General features: G+C 50.2%; 1 protein-coding gene across 4 annotated transcripts in view; it reads left to right on the top strand.

Moving 5' to 3' along the window:
- The first annotated feature begins 1,380 nt into the window (after positions 1–1,380).
- LOC145356621 (glucagon receptor-like) overlaps positions 1,381–25,255 on the top strand; it is a 111,120-nt gene continuing 87,245 nt past the window's right edge. For 3 of the 4 annotated variants that reach the window (XM_080209438.1, XM_080209439.1, XM_080209437.1), the window contains exon 1: positions 1,382–1,627. The gene's annotated coding sequence lies outside the window, so the exon portion shown is untranslated. Of the gene's footprint in view, positions 1,628–25,255 lie in introns of all 4 variants that reach the window. The other variant, XM_080209440.1, reaches the window with a different exon arrangement.

The following is a 25,255-nucleotide window of genomic DNA, read 5'->3' as shown; positions in this document are numbered from 1 at the left end:
GGAGTGATATTTGTCCATTACAGGACAACGTGTTAATTACTCGGAATGAAGCCTGACCATTACAGGACAGTGTGTTAATTATTGGGAATGATACATGCCCATTTCAGGATAGTGTGCGTTAATTACTCCGAGTGATATCTGGCCACTATAGGACAGTGTGTGTTAATTACAAGGTGATATCTGTCCATTACAGGACAGTGTGTGTTAATTACTGGGAGTGATACATGCCCATTACAGGACAGTGTGTGTTAATTATTCGGAGTGATATCTGTCCATTACAGGACAACGTGTTAATTACTCGGAATGAAGCCTGACCATTACAGGACAGTGTGTTAATTATTGGGAATGACACGTGCTCATTACAGGACAGCGTGTGTTAATTACTTGGAGCGATATCTGTCCATTACAGGACAGTGTATGTTAATTACTCGGAGTGATATCTGGCCATTATAGGGCAGTGTGCGTTAATTACAGGGTGATATCTGTCCATTACAGGACAGTGTGTGTTAATTACTGGGAGTGATACATGCCCATTACAAGGAAGTGTGTGTTAATTACAGAGAGTGATATCTGTCCATTACAGGACAATGTATGTTAATTACTGGGAATGATATCTGTCCATTACAGGGCTGTGTGTTAATTACAGAGAGTGATATCTGTCCTTTACAGGACAACGTATGTTAATTACTGGGAATGATATCTGTCCATTACAGGACAGTGCATGTTAATTACAAAGAGTAATATCTGTCCATTACAGGACCCAGAGAGTGCGCGGATATGTGGCAGATGAAGTTTAGTGCCGTCCTCAGTGTATGGAGAGGCAATATACACTAAACGGTGCGATTTGCTGGATCGGCTGGATCTCCTTGGAGAGGGGGGCAACAGGCGAGCATAGTGAAGGTGGGTGTTTTACAGACAGGCAGAATGCTGGGCTTTATAGAAACACCCAGCCAGGGAGTTACTGTGAATGCAGTGTGTAAATCTCTGACTCTCTGGTGTGGGAGGTCGGAGAGAGGGGACTCTGCGGGTTGAGGCTGTTCCTTAGTGCCCGGGGAGGGTGGAGGGGACTGGTGGAGGATATTCCCAAATCAGGAACGGTGTTGATAAGCGGGAATCAGGAGAAAGTGTGCCAATGTTAGTGTGGGGGGGGGGTGGCAATGTGAAGAAACTTTCTATTTATTCAACAGCGATGGCTATCTGAAAGATTCAATAACAACCTTTAACGGGAAACCGGCTAAATCTGAGAAATTGAAAGTAATCAGCCTGCTCTTTCCGAGGGCTAGCACCGCGGGGTGGGGCCGAGTGACCTGCTGCGGTGTGATTTGATGTTGAATGGGGAGGAGGAGGAGGGGGGGGTGGGTCGCTGCGCACACTGAGTCCCTCCTCTCCTCCTCCTGCTGCTGAGTGCTGTCTGTCAAACCTCTCCCAGCCGCAGAGAGACACACTCACCCACCCGGGGAACAAGGAACATCTTCCAGCCACTTCCAGACCCGCCGAATCCCGGGGCAAAGTTCTTCTTGCCGGCCTGCGAAGGCACACACACAACTTTAGGATTATTGGAAGGAGCAGGGGTACTCACAGAGGAGGAGGATGTTGCTGAGAGTCTGTCCTGGGGGATACCTGCACGGTAAGGATTACCTGTCTGAACTTTCACTGTCTTGTGCGCTCCCAGCTGCTGTCTCTGGGCTGCTGTCGGTGTCTCTGAATTGTTTTTTTTATGTTGGTTTTTCTTTGTGAGAGTGACAAGTAAGCTTACATTAACACTACAGTGAAGTTACTGTGAAAATCCCCTATTTGCCGCACTCCGGTGCCTGTTCGGGTACACTGAGGGAGAATTTAGCACGGCCAATGCACCCAACCAGCACGTCTTTCGGAGGAAGCTGGAGCGCCCGAGGGAAACCCACGCAGACATGGGGAGAATGTGCAGACTTCGCACAGAAAGTGACCTGAGCCAGGAATCGAACCCAGGTCCCTGCCGCTGTGAGGCAGCAATGCTAAGCACTATGTTGCCATGGTGTCTCTGGGCTGTTAGTGTCACTGGCTTGTTGTTCGTTCACTTATTGGTGTCACAAGTAGGCTTGCATTAAAACTGCATTTCCCTACCGCAAAAATCCCCTATTCGCCACACTCTGGCGCCTGTTCGGGTACATTGAGGGAGAGTTTAGCATGGCCAATGCACCCAACCAGCACGTCTGTCAGACTGTGAGAGGAAACCGGAGCACCTGGAGGAAACTCACTCAGACACGGGGAGAATGTGCAGACTCCGTACAGACAATGACCCAAGCTGGGAATTGAACCCAGTTCCCTGGTGCTGTGAGACAGCAGTGGTAACAATTGTGTTGCTGCGGTGCCTTTAGGCTCTGTGTGTCTCCGGTCTCTGTGTGTCTCCGGGCTCTCTGTGTGTCTCCGGGCTCTCTGTGTGTCTCCGGGCTCTCTGTGTGTCTCCGGGCTCTCTGTGTCTCCGGGCTCTCTCTGTGTCTCCGGGCTCTCTCTGTGTCTCCAGGCTCTCTGTGTGTCTCCAGTCTCTGTGTGTCTCCGGTCTCTGTGTGTCTCCGGGCTCTCTCTGTGTCTCCGGGCTCTCTCTGTGTCTCCGGGCTCTCTCTGTGTCTCCGGGCTCTCTCTGTGTCTCCGGGCTCTCTCTGTGTCTCCGGGCTCTCTCTGTGTCTCCGGGCTCTCTCTGTGTCTCCGGGCTCTCTCTGTGTCTCCGGGCTCTCTCTGTGTCTCCGGGCTCTCTCTGTGTCTCCGGGCTCTCTCTGTGTCTCCGGGCTCTCTCTGTGTCTCCGGGCTCTCTCTGTGTCTCCGGTCTCTCTGTGTCTCTGGGCTCTCTGTGTCTCCGGGCTCTCTCTGTGTCTCTGGGCTCTCGGTGCCTCCGGGCTGCCTGTGTCTCCGGGCTCTGCGTGTCTCCGGTCTCTGCGTGTCTCCGGGCTCTGCGTGTCTCCGGACTCCCTGTGTCTCCGGACTCCCTGTGTCTCCGGTCTCTGCGTGTCTCCGGACTCCCTGTGTCTCCGGACTCCCTGTGTCTCCGGACTCTCTGTGTCTCCGGACTCTCTGTGTCTCCGGACTCTCTGTGTCTCTGGACTCTGTGTCTCTGGGTTCTCGGTGCTGCTGTTCAGATTAGCTGAGGTTTGGCACAGTCAGACTCAGGGACATTGTGACTCAAATCCTTTCCCGGTGGACGGTCAGGGTTAGGGGCTGCGCTGCTGGGGGTGTTGATTTTGATTTGATTTGATTTATTATTGTCACATGTATGAGCATACAATGAAAAGTATTGTTTCTTGTGTGCTATACAGACAGAGCATACTGTTCATAGAAAAGGAAAGGAGAGGGTGCAGTCATAGCTAGGGTGTAGAGAAAGATCAGCTTACTGCGAGGTAGCTCCAAAAGCCTGACAGCAGCAGGGAAGAAGCTGTTCTTGAGTCGGTCGGTATGTGACCTCAGACTTTTGTATCTTTTTCCCAAAGGAAGAAGGTGGAAGAGAGAATGTCCGGGGTGCGTGGGGTTCTTGATTATGTTGGCTGCTTTGCCGAGGCAGCAGGAAGTGTAGACAGAGTCAATGGATGGGAGGCTGGTTTGCGTGATGGATTGGGCTACATTCATGACCTTTTGTAGTTTCTTGCGGTCTTGGACAGAGCAGGAGCCAAAACAAGCTGTGATACACCCAGAAAGTATGCTTTCTATGGTGCATCTGTAAAAGCTGGTGAGAGTCGTAGCTGACATGCCAAATTTCCTTAGGCTTCTGAGAAAGTAGAGGCGTTTGTGGGCTTTCTTAACTACACTTGGTGCTGCTGAGGTTGTTGTATACAGGTTGCAGGGGACGGGGGTCAGAGATTGTGTGGAGATTCAGTTATGGGATATCAGAGAGTGGGGGGGGGGGTGTCAGACAGAGTGGGGGAGGGGTGAGTGTGGATGAGTGTGAATGTGGCGGTGCAGTATTATGAGTGAGAGTGTATGAGTCTGGCAGTGTTAGAGTGTCAGGTGTTTAGATGTTGGGACATTTTGTGTTGTGGGGGGGCTAATTTTTGGGGTTTGGGATGGGTTATGAGTTGGGGGTTAGATTAGGAGTCTGGGGGGTTAGATTGGGGGAAGTATCTGGGGGGGTTAGTTTAGGGGGTTGTTGGGGGCTGCAGTCAGATGGGGGTGGGGGTTTTTGGGGAATTTAGAGTTGATGGCGGGAGGGAGTTTGTTGGGAGGGTTACACTCAGTTTCTGGGGGGGGGGGAGGGATAGATTGGGGGAGTTTGTGGGGTTAATTTGGGGGGTTTTTGGGGGGGTCACAGTCAGTTTCTGGGGGGGTTAGATGGGGAGAGTATGGGGGAGTTACAGTTAGTTGGGAGGGTTAGATTGGAGAGTGGTTGTTCGGGGATTATATTGGGGAGATAGCTTGTGGGGGGTTAGAGTCAGTTACTGGGGTTTAGATGTGGGGGTTAGAGTCAGTTACTGGGGGTTAGATGTGGGGGGATACAGTCAGTTACTGGGGTTTAGATGTGGGGGGATACAGTCAGTTACTGGGGGTTAGATGTGGGGGGGATACAGTCAGTTACTGGGGTTTAGATGTGGGGGGATACAGTCAGTTACTGGGGGTTAGATGTGGGGGGATACAGTCAGTTACTGGGGTTTAGATGTGGGGGGTTAGAGTCAGTTACTGGGGTTTAGATGTGGGGGGTTAGAGTCAGTTACTGGGGTTTAGATGTGGGGGGGATACAGTCAGTTACTGGGGTTTAGATGTGGGGGAGATACAGTCAGTTACTGGGGTTTAGATGTAGGGGGGATACAGTCAGTTACAGGGGTTTAGATGTTGGGGGGATACAGTCAGTTACAGGGGGTTAGATGTGGGGGGATACAGTCAGTTACTGGGGTTTAGATGTGGGGGGGATACAGTCAGTTACTGGGGGTTAGATGTGGGGGGATACAGTCAGTTACTGGGGGTTAGATGTGGGGGGGGATACAGTCAGTTACTGGGGGTTAGATGTGGGGGGGATACAGTCAGTTACTGGGGTTTAGATGTGGGGGGGATACAGTCAGTTACTGGGGGTTAGATGTGGGGGGATACAGTCAGTTACTGGGGGTTAGATGTGGGGGGGATACAGTCAGTTACTGGGGGTTAGATGTGGGGGGATACAGTCAGTTACTGGGGGTTAGATGTGGGGGGGGATACTGTCAGTTACTGGGGTTTAGATGTGGGGGGGATACAGTCAGTTACTGGGGGTTAGATGTGGGGGGGATACAGTCAGTTACTGGGGGTTAGATGTGGGGGGATACAGTCAGTTACTGGGGGTTAGATGTGGGGGGGGATACTGTCAGTTACTGGGGGTTAGATGTGGGGGGGATACAGTCAGTTACTGGGGATGTTGAGCTTCAGCGGAACATGATGTGTTGCACGTTGAAGTGTCTTCGCTTTGAAAGAGGCATCTTTGTGAAATCCGGATTCTCCAGGGGACTGCGGGGAAACTCTCCCCGGGGAATATCAACAATTCCTGAAACTATAACCAGTGAGGACAAATGAGGGAGCCAGAGAAGGGGGCTTGGGGATAGAGGGGAGGGGAGTGAGTTAAATGGGGAGTGGAGAGGTGACACTGGTTTGGAAAAGCCCTTTCCTCGCGGTACGAAGGAGAGAGCGGGGGAGTTCCCTCCGACCGAAAGCCAGGGGAGGACTGAGTGCAGCCACTATCAGTTCCAACGGAATGTCACCCGATACGCAGAGTGACAGCCGGAAATCCGAGTGACCGAGGTTGGAAATAGCTGCAAGGAGCAGAGATTGGATGACAAGTTTCGGAGAGAGGAGAAAGGTTCATCGAGAGTGTGGAGCGCGGGGGCAACGGGAGCGCGGAGCAGGGGGTAAAGAGGAGTGAGGAGTGTGGGGGGGTAACAGGAGTGCGGAGTGTGGGGGGTAACAGGAGTGCGGAGTGTGGGGGGTAACAGGAGTGAGGAGTGTGGGGGGGTAACAGGAGTGCGGAGTGTGGGGGGGGAACAGGAGTGCAGAGTGTGGGGGGGTAACAGGAGTGCGGAGTGTGGGGGGGTAACAGGAGTGCGGAGTGTGGGGGGGGAACAGGAGTGCAGAGTGTGGGGGGGTAACAGGAGTGCGGAGTGTGGGGGGGTAACAGGAGTGCGGAGTGTGGGGGGGTAACAGGAGTGCGGAGTGTGGGGGGGAACAGGAGTGCGGAGTGAGGAGTGTGGGGGGGAACAGGAGTGCGGAGTGAGGAGTGTGGGGGGGTAACAGGAGTGAGGAGTGTGGGGGGTAACAGGAGTGCGGAGTGTGGGGGGGAACAGGAGTGCGGAGTGAGGAGTGTGGGGGGGTAACAGGAGTGAGGAGTGTGGGGGGTAACAGGAGTGCGGAGTGTGGGGGGGTAACAGGAGTGCGGAGTGTGGGGGGGTAACAGGAGTGCGGAGTGTGGGGGGGAACAGGAGTGCGGAGTGAGGAGTGTGGGGGGGAACAGGAGTGCGGAGTGGGGGGGATAACAGGAGTGCGGAGTGTGGGGGGTAACAGGAGTGAGGAGTGGGGGCAACGGCAGTATGGAGCGGGGGGGAACGGCTGTGTGGAGTGGGATAACGGCAGTGTGGAGGGAGGGGGAACGGCAGTGTGGAGAGGGGGTATCGGCAGTGCGGAATGAGGAACAGGAGTGCAGAGGGGAACAGGAATGCAGAGCGGAGAGGGGGGCTTGGGAATCTGGAGCAGAGAAAAGGAGTGTGGAGAGGGGGAATGGTATTACAATGTCACCACTAATAACATTGGATTTGTTGTAGTGTGACCAATGGTAACAAGCTGTGAGGGTCAGCTGACCCAGTAAACTATGTATCCAATGACAATCATGTGACCAGCTGACTCAGGATAAATAAGAAGCTGTTGGGTTTTCTGGGAGTTTGGAATGGCCCAAGGTGAGGCCTCAAGTGTTGGAGTAATGAAGTTTCTTTATTAAACCTTTTTCTTTGATTTATAAACTGGAGAAAGTTTTGTTTTATTTCACTACATACAACTGAAGAGACAGGGCAGTAACTCAGTGAGTGATCTATCCCTGGGATAGGGCAGTAACTCAGTAAGTGATCTATCCCAGGGACAGTGTGACTCAGTGAGTGATCTATCCCAGGGACAGTGTGAGTCAGTGAGTGATCTATCCCGGGGACAGTGTGACTCAGTGAGTGATCTATCCCGGGGACAGTGTGAGTCAGTGAGTGATCTATCCCGGGGACAGTGTGAGTCAGTGAGTGATCTATCCCGAGGACAGTGTGACTCAGTGAGTGATCTATCCCAGGGACAGTGTGACTCAGTGAGTGATCTATCCCGGGGACAGTGAGACTCAGTGAGTGATCTATCCCAGGGACAGTGTGAGTCAGTGAGTGATCTATCCCGAGGACAGTGTGAGTCAGTGAGTGATCTACCCCAGGGACAGTGTGACTCAGTGAGTGATCTATCCCGGGGACAGTGTGACACAGTGAGTGATCTATCCCAGGGACAGTGTGACTCAGTGAGTGATCTATCCCAGGGACAGTGTGAGTCAGTGAGTGATCTATCCCGAGGACAGTGTGAGTCAGTGAGTGATCTATCCCGGGGACAGTGTGAGTCAGTGAGTGATCTATCCCGAGGACAGTAGAGTCAGTGAGTGATCTATCCCAGGGACAGTGTGACACAGTGAGTGATCTATCCCAGGGACAGTGTGAGTCAGTGAGTGATCTATCCCAGGGACAGTGTGAGTCAGTGAGTGATCTATCCCGGGGACAGTGTGAGTCAGTGAGTGATCTATCCCGAGGACAGTAGAGTCAGTGAGTGATCTATCCCAGGGACAGTGTGACTCAGTGAGTGATCTATCCCAGGGACAGTGTGAGTCAGTGAGTGATCTATCCCAGGGACAGTGTGACTCAGTGAGTGATCTATCCCAGGGACAGTGTGAGTCAGTGAGTGATCTATCCCGGGGACAGTGTGAGTCAGTGAGTGATCTATCCCGGAGACAGTGTGACTCAGTGAGTGATCTATCCCAGGGACAGTGTGACTCAGTGAGTGATCTACCCCAGGGACAGTGTGACTCAGTGAGTGATCTATCCCAGGGACAGGGCAGTGACTCAGTGAGTGATCTATCCCAGGGACAGTGTGACTCAGTGAGTGATCTACCCCAGGGACAGTGTGACTCAGTGAGTGATCTATCCCAGGGACAGGGCAGTGACTCAGTGAGTGATCTATCCCAGGGACAGTGTGACTCAGTGAGTGATCTATCCCAGGGACAGTGTGAGTCAGTGAGTGATCTATCCCAGGGACAGGGCAGTGACTCAGTGAGTGATCTATCCCAGGGACAGTGTGACTCAGTGAGTGATCTATCCCGGGGACAGTGTGACTCAGTGAGTGATCTATCCTGGGGACAGGGCAGTGACTCAGTGAGTGATCTACCCCAGGGACAGTGTGACTCAGTGAGTGATCTATCCCAGGTTCCGTGTGAGTCAGTGAGTGATCTATCCCAGGGACAGTGTGACTCAGTGAGTGATCTATCCCGAGGACAGTGTGACTCAGTGAGTGATCTATCCTGGGGACAGGGCAGTGACTCAGTGAGTGATCTATCCCAGGGACAGTGTGACTCAGTGAGTGATCTATCCCAGGGACAGTGTGAGTCAGTGAGTGATCTATCCCAGGGACAGTGTGACTCAGTGAGTGATCTATCCCAGGGACAGTGTGAGTCAGTGAGTGATCTATCCCAGGGACAGTGTGACTCAGTGAGTGATCTATCCCGGGGACAGTGTGACTCAGTGAGTGATCTATCCCAGGGACAGTGTGACTCAGTGAGTGATCTATCCCAGGGACAGTGTGACTCAGTGAGTGATCTATCCCAGGGACAGTGTGAGTCAGTGAGTGATCTATCCCAGGGACAGTGTGACTCAGTGAGTGATCTATCCCAGGGACAGTGTGAGTCAGTGAGTGATCTATCCCAGGGACAGGGCAGTGACTCAGTGAGTGATCTATCCCAGGGACAGTGTGACTCAGTGAGTGATCTATCCCGGGGACAGTGTGACTCAGTGAGTGATCTATCCTGGGGACAGTGTGACTCAGTGAGTGATCTATCCCAGGGACAGTGTGACTCAGTGAGTGATCTATCCCAGGGACAGTGTGAGTCAGTGAGTGATCTATCCCAGGGACAGTGTGACTCAGTGAGTGATCTATCCCAGTGACAGGGCAGTGACTCAGTGAGTGATCTATCCCAGGGACAGTGTGACTCAGTGAGTGATCTATCCCGGGGACAGTGTGACTCAGTGAGTGATCTATCCTGGGGACAGTGTGACTCAGTGAGTGATCTATCCCAGGGACAGTGTGACTCAGTGAGTGATCTATCCCAGGGACAGTGTGAGTCAGTGAGTGATCTATCCCAGGGACAGTGTGACTCAGTGAGTGATCTATCCCGGGGACAGTGTGACTCAGTGAGTGATCTATCCCAGGGACAGTGTGAGTCAGTGAGTGATCTATCCTGGGGACAGGGCAGTGACTCAGTGAGTGATCTATCCCAGGGACAGTGTGACTCAGTGAGTGATCTATCCCAGGGACAGTGTGACTCAGTGAGTGATCTATCCCAGGGACAGTGTGACTCAGTGAGTGATCTATCCTGGGGACAGTGTGACTCAGTGAGTGATCTATCCCAGGGACAGTGTGACTCAGTGAGTGATCTATCCCAGGGACAGTGTGACTCAGTGAGTGATATATCCTGGGGACAGTGTGACTCAGTGAGTGATCTATCCCAGGGACAGTGTGACTCAGTGAGTGATCTATCCCAGGGACAGTGTGACTCAGTGAGTGATTTATCCCGGGGACAGTGTGACTCAGTGAGTGATCTATCCCAGGGACAGTGTGACTCAGTGAGTGATCTATCCCAGGGACAGTGTGACTCAGTGAGTGATCTATCCCAGGGACAGTGTGAGTCAGTGAGTGATCTATCCCAGGGACAGGGCAGTGACTCAGTGAGTGATCTATCCCAGGGACAGTGTGACTCAGTGAGTGATCTATCCCGGGGACAGTGTGACTCAGTGAGTGATCTATCCTGGGGACAGTGTGACTCAGTGAGTGATCTATCCCAGGGACAGTGTGACTCAGTGAGTGATCTATCCCAGGGACAGTGTGAGTCAGTGAGTGATCTATCCCAGGGACAGTGTGACTCAGTGAGTGATCTATCCCAGTGACAGGGCAGTGACTCAGTGAGTGATCTATCCCAGGGACAGTGTGACTCAGTAAGTGATCTATCCCAGGGACAGTGTGACTCAGTGAGTGATCTATCCCAGGGACAGTGTGACTCAGTGAGTGATCTATCCCGGGGACAGTGTGACTCAGTGAGTGATCTATCCCGGGGACAGTGTGACTCAGTGAGTGATCTATCCCAGGGACAGTGTGAGTCAGTGAGTGATCTATCCCGGGGACAGTGTGAGTCAGTGAGTGATCTATCCCAGGGACAGTGTGACTCAGTAAGTGATCTATCCCAGGGACAGTGTGACTCAGTGAGTGACCTATCCCAGGGACAGTGTGAGTCAGTGAGTGATCTATCCCAGGGACAGTGTGACTCAGTAAGTGATCTATCCCAGGGACAGTGTGACTCAGTGAGTGATCTATCCCGGGGACAGTGTGACTCAGTGAGTGATCTATCCTGGGGACAGTAGAGTCAGTGAGTGATCTATCCCAGGGACAGTGTGACTCAGTGAGTGATCTATCCTGGGGACAGTGTGACTCAGTGAGTGATCTATCCCGGGGACAGTGTGACTCAGTGAGTGATCTATCCCGAGGACAGTGTGAGTCAGTGAGTGATCTATCCCAGGGACAGTGTGACTCAGCAAGTGATCTATCCCAGGGACAGTGTGAGTCAGTGAGTGATCTATCCCGGGGACAGGGCAGTGACTCAGTGAGTGATCTATCCCAGGGACAGTGTGAGTCAGTGAGTGATCTACCCCAGGGACAGTGTGACTCAGTGAGTGATCTATCCCGGGGACAGTGTGACTCAGTGAGTGATCTATCCCGGGGACAGTGTGACTCAGTGAGTGATCTATCCCAGGGACAGTGTGACTCAGTGAGTGATCTATCCTGGGGACAGTGTGACTCAGTGAGTGATCTATCCTGGGGACAGTAGAGTCAGTGAGTGATCTATCCCAGGGACAGTGTGACTCAGTGAGTGATCTATCCCGGGGACAGTGTGACTCAGTGAGTGATCTATCCCAGGGACAGTGTGACTCAGTGAGTGATCTATCCCAGGGACAGTGTGACTCAGTGAGTGATCTATCCCGGGGACAGTGTGAGTCAGTGAGTGATCTATCCCGGGGACAGTGTGACTCAGTGAGTGATCTATCCCGGGGACAGTGTGACTCAGTGAGTGATCTACCCCAGGGACAGTAGAGTCAGTGATTGATCTATCCTGGGGACAGTGTGACTGAATGGGTGATCTATCCCAGGGACAGGGCAGTAACACTGAGATTGATCTATCTCAGTGACAGTGGGTTTGATATTAACCTGTTTTGCATGCCAGCATGTTCAGTGAGGAAAGTGTAATTATAATTTGTCAGAGTTGTTTGGTGGTCATTGACATCCCATCAGCCCATTATTAGTGACTTTGGGGAGCACACTGAACCCCTCAACCCTGGTTTAGATCAGAATCCCACTGTGTGTATCGAATATGTAACCCAAGGTGACGCTCCCACTCCGGGGGCTCTGCACTGCCTGGAGTGCTGTTGTTTTCTGATAAGGTGTGGAGCCTACTACCCACTCAGCTGGCACACACTGTCAAGGGAACATTTCAAAGAATACTTTTAATGTCTTGGTCAATGTTTATACTTTAAACTGCTTCATTATTTGAAGAAACTTTGTTTTGGGTGGCTGTGAGGTGTGAAAAGGAGGATTACAACTGAGCGACTGAGTCTTCCAAGACTGCGTAGAACTTCAACAAAAACGAGTTTATTCAACATGTGTGAGGGGGAGCAGAACTCATGGCTGTGACTACAGCTTGCTTTCGACCTACTCTACTGAGCATTGGTTCTTACAGATTCCTATATCCCTTTCTTTATGTTGCAAAGTGTTACATTTACATCAGGTCATCATATTGTTACTTTGAATTGGTTAGAATTCTGTTTTTGATTACGTTATACTGTTCCATTGTCTTGTGTGCTTTAGTTTTAATCATTTTCTGGTCATCTCCTATCTACCTGTTTACAATATCAAAGTGTGTTTGTCAAATTCTTTTTGATAGAACATAGAACATTACAGTGCAGTATTGGCCCTCCAGCCCTCAATGTTGCGCTGACCAGTGGAATGAATCTAATGACCCTCTAACCTAAACTATTCCAATGCTATCCGTATGCCTATCCAATGACCATTTGAACACCCTTAAAGTTGGCGAGTCCACAACTGCTGCAGGCAGGGCATTCCACACCCTTATTACCCTCTGAGTAAAGAACCTACCTCTGACATCCGTCCTATAATTCCCACCCCTCAATTTAAAGCTATGTCCCCTCATGTTAGCCATCACCATCTGAGGAAAAAGGCTCTCACTGTCCACCCTATCTAACCCTCTGATCATCTTGTATGCCTCAATTTAGGTCACCTCTTAACCTTCTTCTCTCTAACGAAAACAACCTCAAGTCCCTTAACCTTTCCTCATAAGACCTTCCCACCATATCAGGCAACACCCTGGTAAACCTCCTCTGTACCCTTTCCAATGCCTCCACATCCTTCTTATAATGCGGCGACCAGAACTGTACGCAATACTCCAAGTGCGGCCGCACCAGAGTTTTGTACAGTTGTAACATGACCTCACGGCTCCGAAATTCAGTCCCTCTACCAATAAAAGCTAACACACCGTACGCCTTCTTAACAACCTCATCAACCTGGGTGCCAACTTTCAGGGATCTATGCACATGTACACCGAGATCTCTCTGCTCGTCGACAATACCAAGAGTCCTTCCATTGGCCTAATACTCTGTACTCCTGTTACTCTTTTCAAAGTGAATCACCTCTCACTTTTCCACATTAAACTCCATTTGCCACCTCTCGGCCCAGCTCTGCAGCTTATCTATGTCCCTCTGCAAACTGTAACATCCATTCCCACTGTCTACAACTCCTCCGACTTTCGTGTCATCTGCAAGTTTACTAATCCATCCTTCTCCACCCTCATCTAGGGTCATTTATAAAAATGACAAACGGACGGGGGGGGTTAATTGTCCCATTTCCTGGATATATGATTAAGTTTTCAGAGGCACAATGGTTCCTCTAGACCTTTTGGAGCCTTGATAATTGATATCAATTCTCACGTGGTCGTTGTAACTTTGGAGTGGCACCACCTGGGATGTGACTGTTTTAGTGCCGTAGTTATTTGTATTTTGTCCTATCTGCCTACAGTGAGTGCTGTGAATTATCCCTTCCCACACATTCCCCGCCTGCTGCAGTCCACGTGGTCGGGAGTGCTGTTTTTTCTTCTGGTAAGGTGATCTATTCCAGGCGGACACCATCAGTAAAGAATATCTTTACTGTCTCGGTGAATGTTTATAGCTCAAACATCTTCATTTATTGAAGAGACGTGGTTTTGTTTTGGGTGGCTGTGAGGTGTGAAAAAGACTATATGAGGACCATGTAGCAGTGAAAAAGGCAAACGGGATATTGGTATTTATTGCAAAGGGTTTGGAGTATAAAGGTAGAGAAGTGTCGTTGCCAATTGTACAGGGTGTTGGTGAGACCACATCTGGAGTATTGTGTCCAGTTTTGGTCTCCTTATTTGAGGAAGGATGTAGAAGCATTGGAGACAGTTCAGAGGAAGTTCACCAGATTGGTTCCGGGGATGAAGGGGTTGACGTTTGAGGAGAGATTGAACAGTTTAAGTAATTACTGCAGATGCTGGAAAAAATAAAATGCTGGAAAATCTCAGCAGGTCTGGCAGCGTCTGGAAGGAGAGAAAAGAGCTGACGTCTCGAGTCCAGGTGACCCTTTGTCAAAACTTTGTCAAATCCAGATTCCCATCTTGAGCTCTGACTGAGGGTCACCTGGACTCGAAACGTCAGCTCTTTTCTCTCCTTACAGATGCTGCCAGACTTGCTGAGATTTTCCAGCATTTTCTCTTCTTGTTAAACAGTTTGGCCGATACTCGTTGGAGTTTAGAAGGATAGGAGAGGATCTGATCGAGGTATGTAAAATTTTAAATGGGATTGATAAAATAAATTGGATCAAATGTTTCCTCTTATGGGGCAATCTGGAACAAGAGGTCACAGGTATAGGCTGAGAGGCAGTAGATTTAAGACTGAGATGCGGAGGAACTCGCAGAGGGTGGTGAATCTGTGGAACTCGATGCCCTGTAGCACGGTGGAGCCTGAATCATTAAATGGTTTCAAGAAGAAACCACCTGATGAAGGAACAGCGCTCCGAAAGCTCATGATTCCATTCAAACCTGTTGGAAATAACCTGGTGTTGTGAGACTTCTTACTGAGCCCACCCCAGTCCATCAGCGGCATCTCCACATCATGGTTTCAAGAAGGAGATGGATATATTTCTAATAAAAAGAATGGGATATGGGGAACAGATGGGGAGGGGGTGAATTTGAGACCGAGGAGAGATCAGCCATGATCTGATTGAATGGCGGAGCAGACTCAAAGGGGTGAATTTGCCTATTTCTGCTCCTAATTCCGATGTTTTAATCCCGACTGCGGGGACCTGGGACCAGTTTATGTTTCTGTCTGGGTCAGTCTGATCCTGTAACATGAAACTAAGAAGAATGATGGTGTTTGGTGTTAGTGAAGACGATATTCACGTTGACCCGCTGCTGAATTGATCGTGGCCCCAGGGGGTCAGTTTTGTCTCAGTTGCTGGGGTCTCCCTGGTGAGACAGCGTGAGGCAGAAAGAATCACTGTGAATACTCACAGACGGACTATGGGTGGGGAAACCAGACAGTTCCTGCCTGTGAGAGGGGACCGTTCTCCGGATCCGAATCATTGACCTTGTTTCATTTCGCATCTTTGGTCTGACTGAAAAGTGACAACTTGCCCCCAGAAGCTACAAAACCGGGGGTGGCACGGTAGCACAGCGGTTAGCACTGCTGCCTCACAGCGCCAGGGTCCTGGGTTCGAGTCCCGTCTTGGGTCACCGTCTGTGCGGAGTTTGCACATTCTCCCCGTGTCTGCATGGGTTTCCTTTGGTTTTTTTTTCCCCCCCACAGTCCAAAAGACACGCTGTAGTGCGGTGCATTGGCCGTGCTAATTTCTCCCTCAGTGTACCCAAACAGGCACCGGAGTGTGGCACCTAGGGGATTTTCACAGTAACTTCATTGCAGTGTTAAGTAAACCTACTTGTGACTAATAAACTGTTAAAATGTGGCAAGGTTTAAATGGAAGTGGTGGGGTTTAAATGGAAGTGGTGGGATTTAAATTCTCCTTGCGATAGACTGTGTTTGGAAGTGCTCAGTTTAATGGTTCTGCTCCTTCACTTAATGTTCCAGTCTCTGTCTCTGTGTCCCGGTTTTTGTGGGGGAGTTTTTTGTCCATTTGGAATGCTCAACAGGCTCACATTCCCTCCTCCCCTCTCCATTCCCCCGCCATCGCCTCGCTTTAACATTCAGTCCCTCACTTTGTATTTCTATTTCTCATGAAGTCTGAAATGATTGATTTGTCCTGTTGTGTAAACCTGATGTGATTCTAATCCAAAAGGCTGACACCAGATCCTGTTCGCCCCCCCAGGAGCTGCAGTGACCCCCGCCCCACCACCGGCCCAGCAATGTCTGCACTGCAAAGCTCTCACTGTCCCAATCCATTCTCAATCTGTATAACCTGCCCCCACACCCCTCCCCATACCCCTGCTGTCCTCCCTCTGGCTAATCCTCCCCCTCACTCCACCATAGACAACCTCAGTGAGACCTGCCCTGCTGTCTCAGGGTGAAGTGCGTTACTTTGTCCCCCAGCGCAGTCCACTCAGCCAGGATTTTAATAGATAACATTACACTTTCAACTCAGGGTGCCCGCTCCTAGCAGACTGCAGCTGAGCCACGGGCCCTGGGTTTGCCGCGGGTCCTGGGTTTGCCGCAGGCCCTGGGTTTGCCATGGGCCCTGGTTTGCCGCAGGCCCTGAGTTTGCCACGGGCCCTGGTTTGCCACAGGCCCTGGGTTTGCTGCAGGCCCTGGGTTTGCCGCGGGCCCTGAGTTTGCCACAGGCCCTGGGTTTGCTGCAGGCCCTGAGTTTGCCACAGGCCCTGGGTTTGCCGCGGGCCCTGAGTTTGCCACAGGCCCTGGGTTTGCTGCAGGCCCTGAGTTTGCCACAGGCCCTGGGTTTGCCGCGGGCCCTGAGTTTGCCACGGGCCCTGGTTTGCTGCAGGCCCTGGGTTTGCTGCAGGCCCTGCGTTTGCCGCGGGCCCTGGGTTTGCCGCAGGCCCTGCGTTTGCCGCGGGGTCTGCGTTTGCCGCGGGCCCTGGGTTTGACACAGGCCCTGCATTTGCCAGGGTCCTTCGTTTGCTGTGGGGTCTGCGTTTGCCGCAGGGCCCTACATTTGCCACGGGGCCCTGCGTTTGCCGTAGGGCCTGCGTTTGCTGCAGTCCTGTACCTTACATTAAAGAGGGAGCGGGAATGTTTAGGATTTCTGTGTGATAGAATTCCATTGCGGTGCCTTTATCATTAACCCAAAATGGGAGTGAGAACCTGCCCTTGGCTACATCGCTTATGGTAACTTCGTCACCATGACAACACCAAATTAAATGGCGGCAGCCCAGACACCTTCCCCTGGCCTGAGGAAATAGTTTGTGTGGGTTAAGTGTACGGAACATTTTAAATGAACGGCACTGAGAGCTGCAGGGAGGGAGCCACTTACAGAGGGAAGTGCTTGTTTACTGCATTTCCCTCTCACCCCTTGGAGCAGAATGTAAAAATGATGGGAATGTGTTTGCCGGCAGGTTACCTCACTGCCAAGTCCCAGGGCTGCTTCCGGAGATCTCCCAGTGGCTATTCCGGAGTTCCCTGCCAACCTGCAAGCCATGCAAAGCTGACTGGTCCGATTAGCAATGTCAACACCGCGCCTCTCCAGCGCATTCACTTGCCTTTTCCAGTGTGGCTTCCCTAAGCTGCTGCCTCAGTGTGACATTCAGCACGGTAGCACAGTGGTCAGCATGGCTGCTTCACAGCTCCAGGGTCCTGGGTTCGATTCCTGGCTCGGGTCACTGTCTGTGGGGAGTTTGCACATTCTCCTCATGTCTGTGCGGGTTTCCTCCCACAGTCCAAAGATGTGCGGGTTAGGTTGATTGGCCATGGTAAGAAATTGCCCCTTAGTATCGAGGGATTAGTGGGTATAATATATGGGGGTAGGGCCTGGGTGGGATTGTGTTTGGTGCAGACTCGAAGGGCCTCAGGGATGTTAATTCCCTGGTAAGAGCTGCAGGGCATTTTCTACAGCATAACAAGCAGAGTTTGCTCACTTGCAGTGGGTATCTATTCTAGAGTTTTAAATAGGTGAGATGGATCACATTGGTAGTAATGCAATCCTATCTCTTGGGGACCATGTGCAGGTGAATTTCTTTGAGATACTACAATTACCATGTGCCAGTTTTTGATAAGAGAGGGGATTAAGGGTTATGGGGAGAGGGCGGGAATGTGGAACTGAGCCACGGCAGGTCAGCCATGATCTTATTGAATGGCGGGGCAGGCTCGAAGGGCTAGATGGCCTACTCCTGCTCCTATTTCTTATGTTCTCTTTCTGCACTGTAGGGTTCTATGATCTATGGCAAGTGAATAGCAACAAGTCATTTTGTTTAGCCGCTCCAGATACTGAGGGAGTGCTGCATTGTCACAGATGTTGCTTTCTTGTATGAGGTGTTAAACCAAGGCTTTGTCTGCACTCACAGGAGGATGTAAAACATCCCACACTAAAATATTGAAGGAGAGATGGAAGCATTCCCATATCCTCCACCCCCCCGCTCCCATGTCCTGGCCAATAATTCTCCCTCGACCGACATCGCCAAGCGAGATTATCTGATCGTTATCACACTGCTGCTTCTGGGGTGGCACAGTACTTAGCGATGCTGCCTCACACTGCCGGGGACCCAGGTTCAATTCCCGGTTTGGGTCACTGTCTGTGTGGAGTTTGCACATTCTCCCCGTGTGTGCGTGGGATTCCTCCGGGTGCTCCGGTTCCCTCCCACAGTCTGAAAGACATGATGGTTAGGTGCTAAATTCTCCCTCAGCGTACCCGAACAGGCACCGGAGTGTGGCGACCCAGGGATTTTCACAATAACTTCATTGCAGTGTCAATGTAAGATTACTTGTGACACTAATAAATCAACCTAATCTTATCTTGCTGCACTGTGCGTGGGTTGGCCTCCCTGTTTCCTACCTTGCAATGGCAATAACACTTCAAAGAACCTCATTGGCTGAAAGTCGCTTTGGGACACCCTGAGGGTGTGAAAGGCGCTACATAAATGCAGGTTCTGTCATTTGACATTCTGCGATTAAATTCAGGCAACAAAGATGGGGGAATGGAGAGGAGTTGTTGCTTCTGCAGTGGGTGGCACTGTGGCACAAAACCAGGGATCCGGGTTCGATTCCCGGCTTGGGTCACTGTCTGCGTGGAATTTGCATGTTCTCCCCGTGTCTGCATGGGGTTTTTCTCGGGGTGCTCCGGTTTTCTCCCACAGTCCAAAGATGCGGGGGTTGGGTTAATTGGCCGTGCTAAATTGTCCCTCAGTGTCAGGGGGATTAGCAGGGTGAATGTGTGGGGCTACGGGGATAGGGGCTGGGTGGGATTGTGGTTGGTGCAGACTCGATGGGCTGAATGGCCTCCTTTTGCCCTGTAGGGATTTTGTGAATCTGTTCCAAAAGCAGCAAGGAGGAGTAAAGGGTGGGATTTGAGATGTGCTTTCGTCGCTGGATTTTGGAGGAGGATGGAGCTGGAATGGGGTGTGCTTGTTGTGCTACTGTGGGTTTTATAATGGGATAGTAAAGTGAGCACGGTTTAGCAACAGATAGGGTTTCCGAGGGATTGGCGCTATGTGTTTGACTGTGGTGCTAGCTGTGATTAGGCATGCCAAGCTGTTAGAGACCACATTGTACAGTAGCTATTTGTAGTGGGATTAATGCGAGAGCGATACAGGCAGATTTATGACTGGCTATTTTCACTTTGCAGAGAAAAATACGAGGCGGATTATGAATCATATTACTGGGTAAGGATAAACAAGGAGATAAACATGTCACATTTAAAATATGTATGTAACAATTCAAAACAAGCTCCCTTGTGGTCGCTCTAGCCTTTCCCCGGTGCGATTGGGACACGAGATATCCTGTTCCCTCCCCAACAACATCATTGCAATCCATTGGAAAAATATGTTGGACAGCAAAGGAGGGGTAGAGAATAAAAAGCAGCAAACTCTGTAGGATATATACTGAGACGATGGGATATATCTGAAGGGGAGAGGGAGGGAGGTGTAATAATTGGAATGAGGAATAGATAAGGTTGGTAACTAAGAAAGATAGTGATTAACGGTGAATAAGATGAACAGCTTGCAAAGAGGAAGGAGACTGAAAGAACAGAAAGGGGGAAATGAAACTTCTCAGTGCCGCTGTGGAATTTAAGATGGAACTGGGAGAAAATTCGAGAACTTTAATAAATAAACCTCTCTACCTCTCTGGAGGTAGAGAGATTCTTCCCACTTAGAAAGGATAAGAACATAAGAAATAGGAGCAGGAGTAGGCCGCCTAGCCCTTTGAGCCTGCCCCGCCATTCAATAAGATCATGGCTGATCTGAAGTGGATCAGTTCCACTTTCCCGCTCTCTCCCCATAACCCTTAATCCCCTGTCTATCAGAAACCTAGCTACCCGTGACTTAAATATATTTAGCGAGGCAGCCTCCACCACTTCAACGGGCAGAGAATTCCAGAGATTCACCACCCTTTGAGTGGAGAGGTTCCTCCTCAACTCTGATCTAAACTGCCCCCCCTTATCTTGAGGCTGTGCCCTCTAGTCCTGCTATCCTTTCTAAGCGGGAAGAATCTCTCTACCTCTACCCTATCCATCCCTTTCATTATCTTATACGTCTCTATAAGATCCCCCCTCATCCTTCTAAACTCCAATGAATACAGACCCAGTCTATTTAGTCTCTCTTCATAGTCTAACCCCCTCATCTCCGGTATCAGCCTAGTGAACCTCCTCTGCACTCCCTCCAAGGCTAAAATATCCTTGCGTAAGTGCGGTGACCAAAACTGCACACAGTACTCCAGCTGTGGCCTCACCAGTGCCCTACACAGCTGCAGCAAGACCTCCCTGCTTTTATATTCTATCCCCCTCGCTATAAAGGCCAACATCCCATTCGCCTTCTTGATCACCTGCTGCACCTGCAGACTGGGTTTTTGCGACTCGTGCACAAGGACCCCCAGGTCCCTCTGCCCCGTAGCATGCTGCAGCTTTTCGCCCTTTAAATAATAATCCCTCCTACTATTATTTCTGCCAAAGTGGATAACCTCACACTTGCTAACATTATACTCCATCTGCCAGGTCCTCACCCACTCGCTCAGCCTAACCAGATCCCTCTGCAGACTTTCCACACCCTCCGCACAATTTGCTTTTCCACTCATTGTCGTGTCATCAGCAAATTTCATCACCCTACACTCAGCCCCCTCCTCCAGATCATCTATATAAATGGTAAATAGCTGAGGCCCCAGTACTGATCCCTGTGGCACTCCACTAGTCACCAACCCCCAATCAGAATAGCACCCATTGATACCAACTCTCTGCTTCCTATTAGACAATCAATCCTCTATCCACGCTAACACCTTACCCCCAACTCTGTGCACCCTAACCTTCTGAAGCAACCTTTTGTGAGGCACCTTATCAAACGCCTTTTGGAAATCTAAAAACACCACATCCACCGGTTCCCCTCTGTCTACCACACTAGTCACATCCTCATAGAAACCCAATAAATTTGTTAAACACGACTTCCCCTTAACGAATCTGTGCTGCATCTGCTTTATCAAACCATTCCTTTCTAGGTGCCTCGCTATTTCTTCTTTGATGACGGATTCAAGCATTTTTCCAACTACAGGCGTTAAACTAACCGGCTTATAATTCCCTGCCTTTTGTCTGCTACCTTTTTTAAACAGCGGTGTAACATTAGCCATTTTCCAATCTTCTGGCACTTCCCCCGAATCCAGTGAATTTTGGTAAATAATCACTAAGGCATCCACTATCACCTCTGCCATTTCCTTCAGAACCCTGGGATGCATTCCATCTGGTCCTGGGGACTTGTCCACCATCAGTCCCGTTAGTCTGTCCCGTTAGGACTAGAGGGCACAGCCTCAAGATAAAGGGGGGGCAGTTTAGAACGGAGTTGAGGAGGGACTTCTTCACTCAAAGAGTGGTGAATCTCTGGAATTCTCTGCCCGTTGAAGTTGTGGAGGCTGCCTCGCTAAATATATTTAAGTCACGGGTTGATGGGTTTTTGATAAGAGAGGGAATTAAGGGTTATGGGGAGAAAGCGGGAAAGTGGAACTGATCCACTTCAGATCAGCCGTGATCTTATTGAATGGCGGGGCAGGCTCGAGGGGCTGGATGGCCTACTCCTGCTCCTATTTCTTATGTTCTTATGTCCTTAAATTGATAAACTGGTATATTGGCTTGTTCCCTTGTTCTAGTTTCACCTGCCAGTGGAAACAACTTCCCTGCTTCTATCTTATCTATTCCCTTCATAATCTTATATGTCTCTATAAGATCTCCCCTCATTCTTCTCAATTCCAATGAGTATTTTCCTAGTCTGCTCAATCTCTCCTCGTAAGCCAACCCTCTCATCTCCAGAATCAACCTGGTGAACCTCCTCTGCACCCCCTCCAGTGCCAGTATATCCTTTCTCAAGTAAGGAGACCAAAACTGTACACAGTAACTCCAGGTGTGGCCTCACCAGCACCTTATACAGTTGCAGCATAAAGTAAAGTTTATTTATTAGTCACAAGTAAGGCTTACATTAACACTGCAATGAAGTTACCGTGAAATTCTCCTAGCCGCCACACTCCGGTGCCTGTGCAGGTCAATACACCTAACCAGCATGTCTTTCAGACTGTGGGAGGAAACTGGGGCACCTGGACGAAACCCACTGGTCCCTGAGGCACACCACTAATAGAACATAGAACACTACAGCACAAACAGGCCCTTCGGCCCACAAGTTGCGCTGATCATATCCATACCTACCAGGCCTACCTATAACTGTCAATCCCATTAAATCCCATGCACTCATCCAGAAGTCTTTTAAAAGACCCCAGCGAGTTCGCCTCTACCACCACCGACGGCAGCCGATTCCACTCACTCACCACCCTGATTGCCAATCAGAAAAGCACCCATTTACCCCCACTCTTTCCTCTCTGTTAGTTAACCAATCCTCTATCCATGCTGATACATTACCCATAACACTGTGCACCTTTATCTTACGAGTAACCTTTTGCATGGCACCTTGTCAAATGCCTTCTGGAAATCCAAACTGACCACATCCACCAGTTCCCTGTTGTCCACCTCGCTCGTAATGTCCTTAAAGAGTTCCAGTAAATTAATTAAACATGACCTGCCTTACATGAACCCATCCTGTGTCTTCCCAGTGGGACAATTTGCATCCAGATGTCTCGCTATTTCTTCTTTGATGATGGATTCAAGCATTTTCCCCATCGCAGAAGTTAAACTGACCTATAGTTACCCGCCTTTTGTCTACCTCCTTTTTTAAACCGTGGCGTCACATTTGCTGTTTTCCAATCTGTTGTTGTTTGTCCATTGTCATCGATGAGGACCTCGACACCATTAGTCATTTTGAGGCTGGTTGCAGTGTGTCCAGAGATGACTGATCAGGGCCAATTTCGGCACGGAATGTCCTGGCACATATTGGACAGACTTGTGTAGACATTGTAGTTGTTGCGCTGGTGGCTCTGGACTTGTGCAGCTCGCGCTTAAGTTGTGCTCCAGCGATGCACCTTGCTTCGTGGGCTTGATAGTCCTTGTGGGTGAGGCAGTGCCAGGTTGGGCAGTTTTGTGCCAGCGTTTCCCAGGTGGTCGTGTCAATGTCAAGCAACTTCAGGGAGGCCTTGACTGTTTCTTTGAGACGTTTCTTCTGCCCTCCATGTGAGTGTTTCCCAGCAGAGAGTTCCCCAAAAAGGAACTGCTTGGGTATGTGCTTGTCTGGCGCTTGGTATTCAGAGAATGGTAGCGACTGGGTGAACTAGATAAGATGGCTGATAGATTTGCTGTTTCGAAGTGGGCTCCCCCCTCTCCGACATGGCGTGTTTTGCGGAGGTGGAGATGGCCTGCCATTGGCCGGTGGTGGGATCCTCTGGTCCCTCTGCTCTCCCACAGGTTTCCTGTTCTTCACACCCTCTGCAGCTGGGATACCTGGGGTGGGGGTAGGGGTGGGGGCTGGGGTGAGGGGTTGCCGGCAGCGGGACTGGAAGATCCCGCCTGTGTTCATGCAGCAGCTGTGAAAAATTAGCAAATGCAGCCGTGTCACAGGTCAAATCTGACGTTGATTTTTTGAGTTGATTTACCATTGTCATGTGTATTAGTATAGAGTGAAAAGTATTGTTTCTTGCACACTGTGCAAAGCATACCGTTCATAGAGAAGGAAATGAGAGAGTGCAGAATGTAGTGTTACAGTCATAGCTGGGGTGTAGAGAAAGGTCAACTTAATGCGAGGTAGGTCCATTCAAAAGTCTGATGACAGCAGCAGGGAAGAAGCTGCTCTTGAGTTGGTTGGGACATGACGTCGGACTTTTTCCTGACGAGAGAAGGCGAAAGAGAGAATATCCGGTGTACGTGGGGTTCTTAATTATACTGGCTGCTTTGCCAAGGCAGCGAGAAGTGTAGACAGAGTCAATGGATGGGAGGTTGGTTTGCCTGATGGACTGGGCTACATTCACAACCATTTGTAGTTCCTTGTGGTCTTGGGCAGAGCAGGAGCCCAGACCGAGCTGCGATACAACCAGAAAGAATGCTTTCTATCGTGCATCTGTAAAAGTTGGCGAGAGTTGTGGCTGACGTGCCAAATTTCCTTAGTCTTCTGAGAAAGTAGAGGCGTTTGGGGAATTTGGGGGGGGAGAAAAAGCAGAATTCCAGGTAAAGAGCCCAAAGCCTTAAAGAAAAGGCCGGAGCAGTAATCATTAATGGAGACTATTCACACAGAGCAGATCCCACCAACACACAGGGTCCGAGTCAGAATGGTGAATAAATACCTGACGAGGGAACTTTAAAAGCCGTGGAATGATGAAAGATTTGAACATTGGGATTATTTGGGGCTGTTGTTGATCCACGTAGTCAGCAGGGGTGAAAGTTCAGGCTTTCCTCTCTGATCTGATGGGAAGCCAGTTTGATCTGACATATAAATATTAATGTGCTGCGTTTTAGGCATCACCTGCATCTCTGCCTGCCCTTTGGAAGATAAAAGGAGAAAGATTTACATAGAAACAGAAACTAGAAGGAAGAGGAGGCCATTTGGCCCTTCGAGCCTGCTCCCTATTCATTTTGATCATGGCTGATCGTTGAATTCAATATCCTGACCCCCCCCCCCTTCCCCTATATCCCTTTAGCGCCAAGAGATGTATCTAATTTCTTCTTGAAATCTCACAACATTTTGGCCTCAACTACGAGTGACGTTGACCATAGAATCGTAGAATCCCTACAGTGCAGAAGGAGGCCATTTGGCCCATTGAGTCTGTACCAACCACAGTCCCACCCAGACCCCGCTTTTACCCTGCGAATCTCCCTGATATTAGAGTCAATTTTAGCATGGCCAATCTGTACATCTGTGGGCTGTGGGAGGAAACCAGAGCACCCAGAGGAAACCCACGCAGACACAGGGAGAATGTGTAAACTCCACACAGGCATATCATGGCAATCATGTACTTTCTGATGTCGCCAGTCGCAGTTTTGGGAAACACAGCAGCCAATTTGTCCAAATTTACCTTCTCTACTGCCCCCTTGCATGCCCCACTACAGAAACGTCAAAGTGAGTCTCAATGAGAGGTTGGCAATTGTCTTCAGAGTTAAATAATTCAATCAATATGTCTGTGGTAAACACTTTGTCATAGCAACTGGTCATAAACCATTGCTGGGACTTCTTAAAGAGGACAAGATGATACCCCCCTCACCCATCGCCTCTGCCCAGAGTCAGGGCTGGGCCTTGTTGTGCCAGTGTAGGCCTCATCACCAGCCATGGGAATGGCCACTTCCAGCAATAAGCCAAGACCAGAGGTTGACCCAATCCCAATCCCTCCAGGTGCTGAGGATATGGATTCCGAGATGGAAGCGGAAATGACCGGCGCCCCAACTGAAGCGA

Source organism: Carcharhinus amblyrhynchos, chromosome 21, assembly GCF_965287045.1.
Source record: "Carcharhinus amblyrhynchos chromosome 21, sCarAmb.v2.hapA, whole genome shotgun sequence".
NCBI classification, from domain to species: domain Eukaryota; kingdom Metazoa; phylum Chordata; class Chondrichthyes; order Carcharhiniformes; family Carcharhinidae; genus Carcharhinus; species Carcharhinus amblyrhynchos.
Note: the sequence above shows the minus strand (reverse complement) of the source record. Positions and strands in the feature narration are given on the sequence as shown.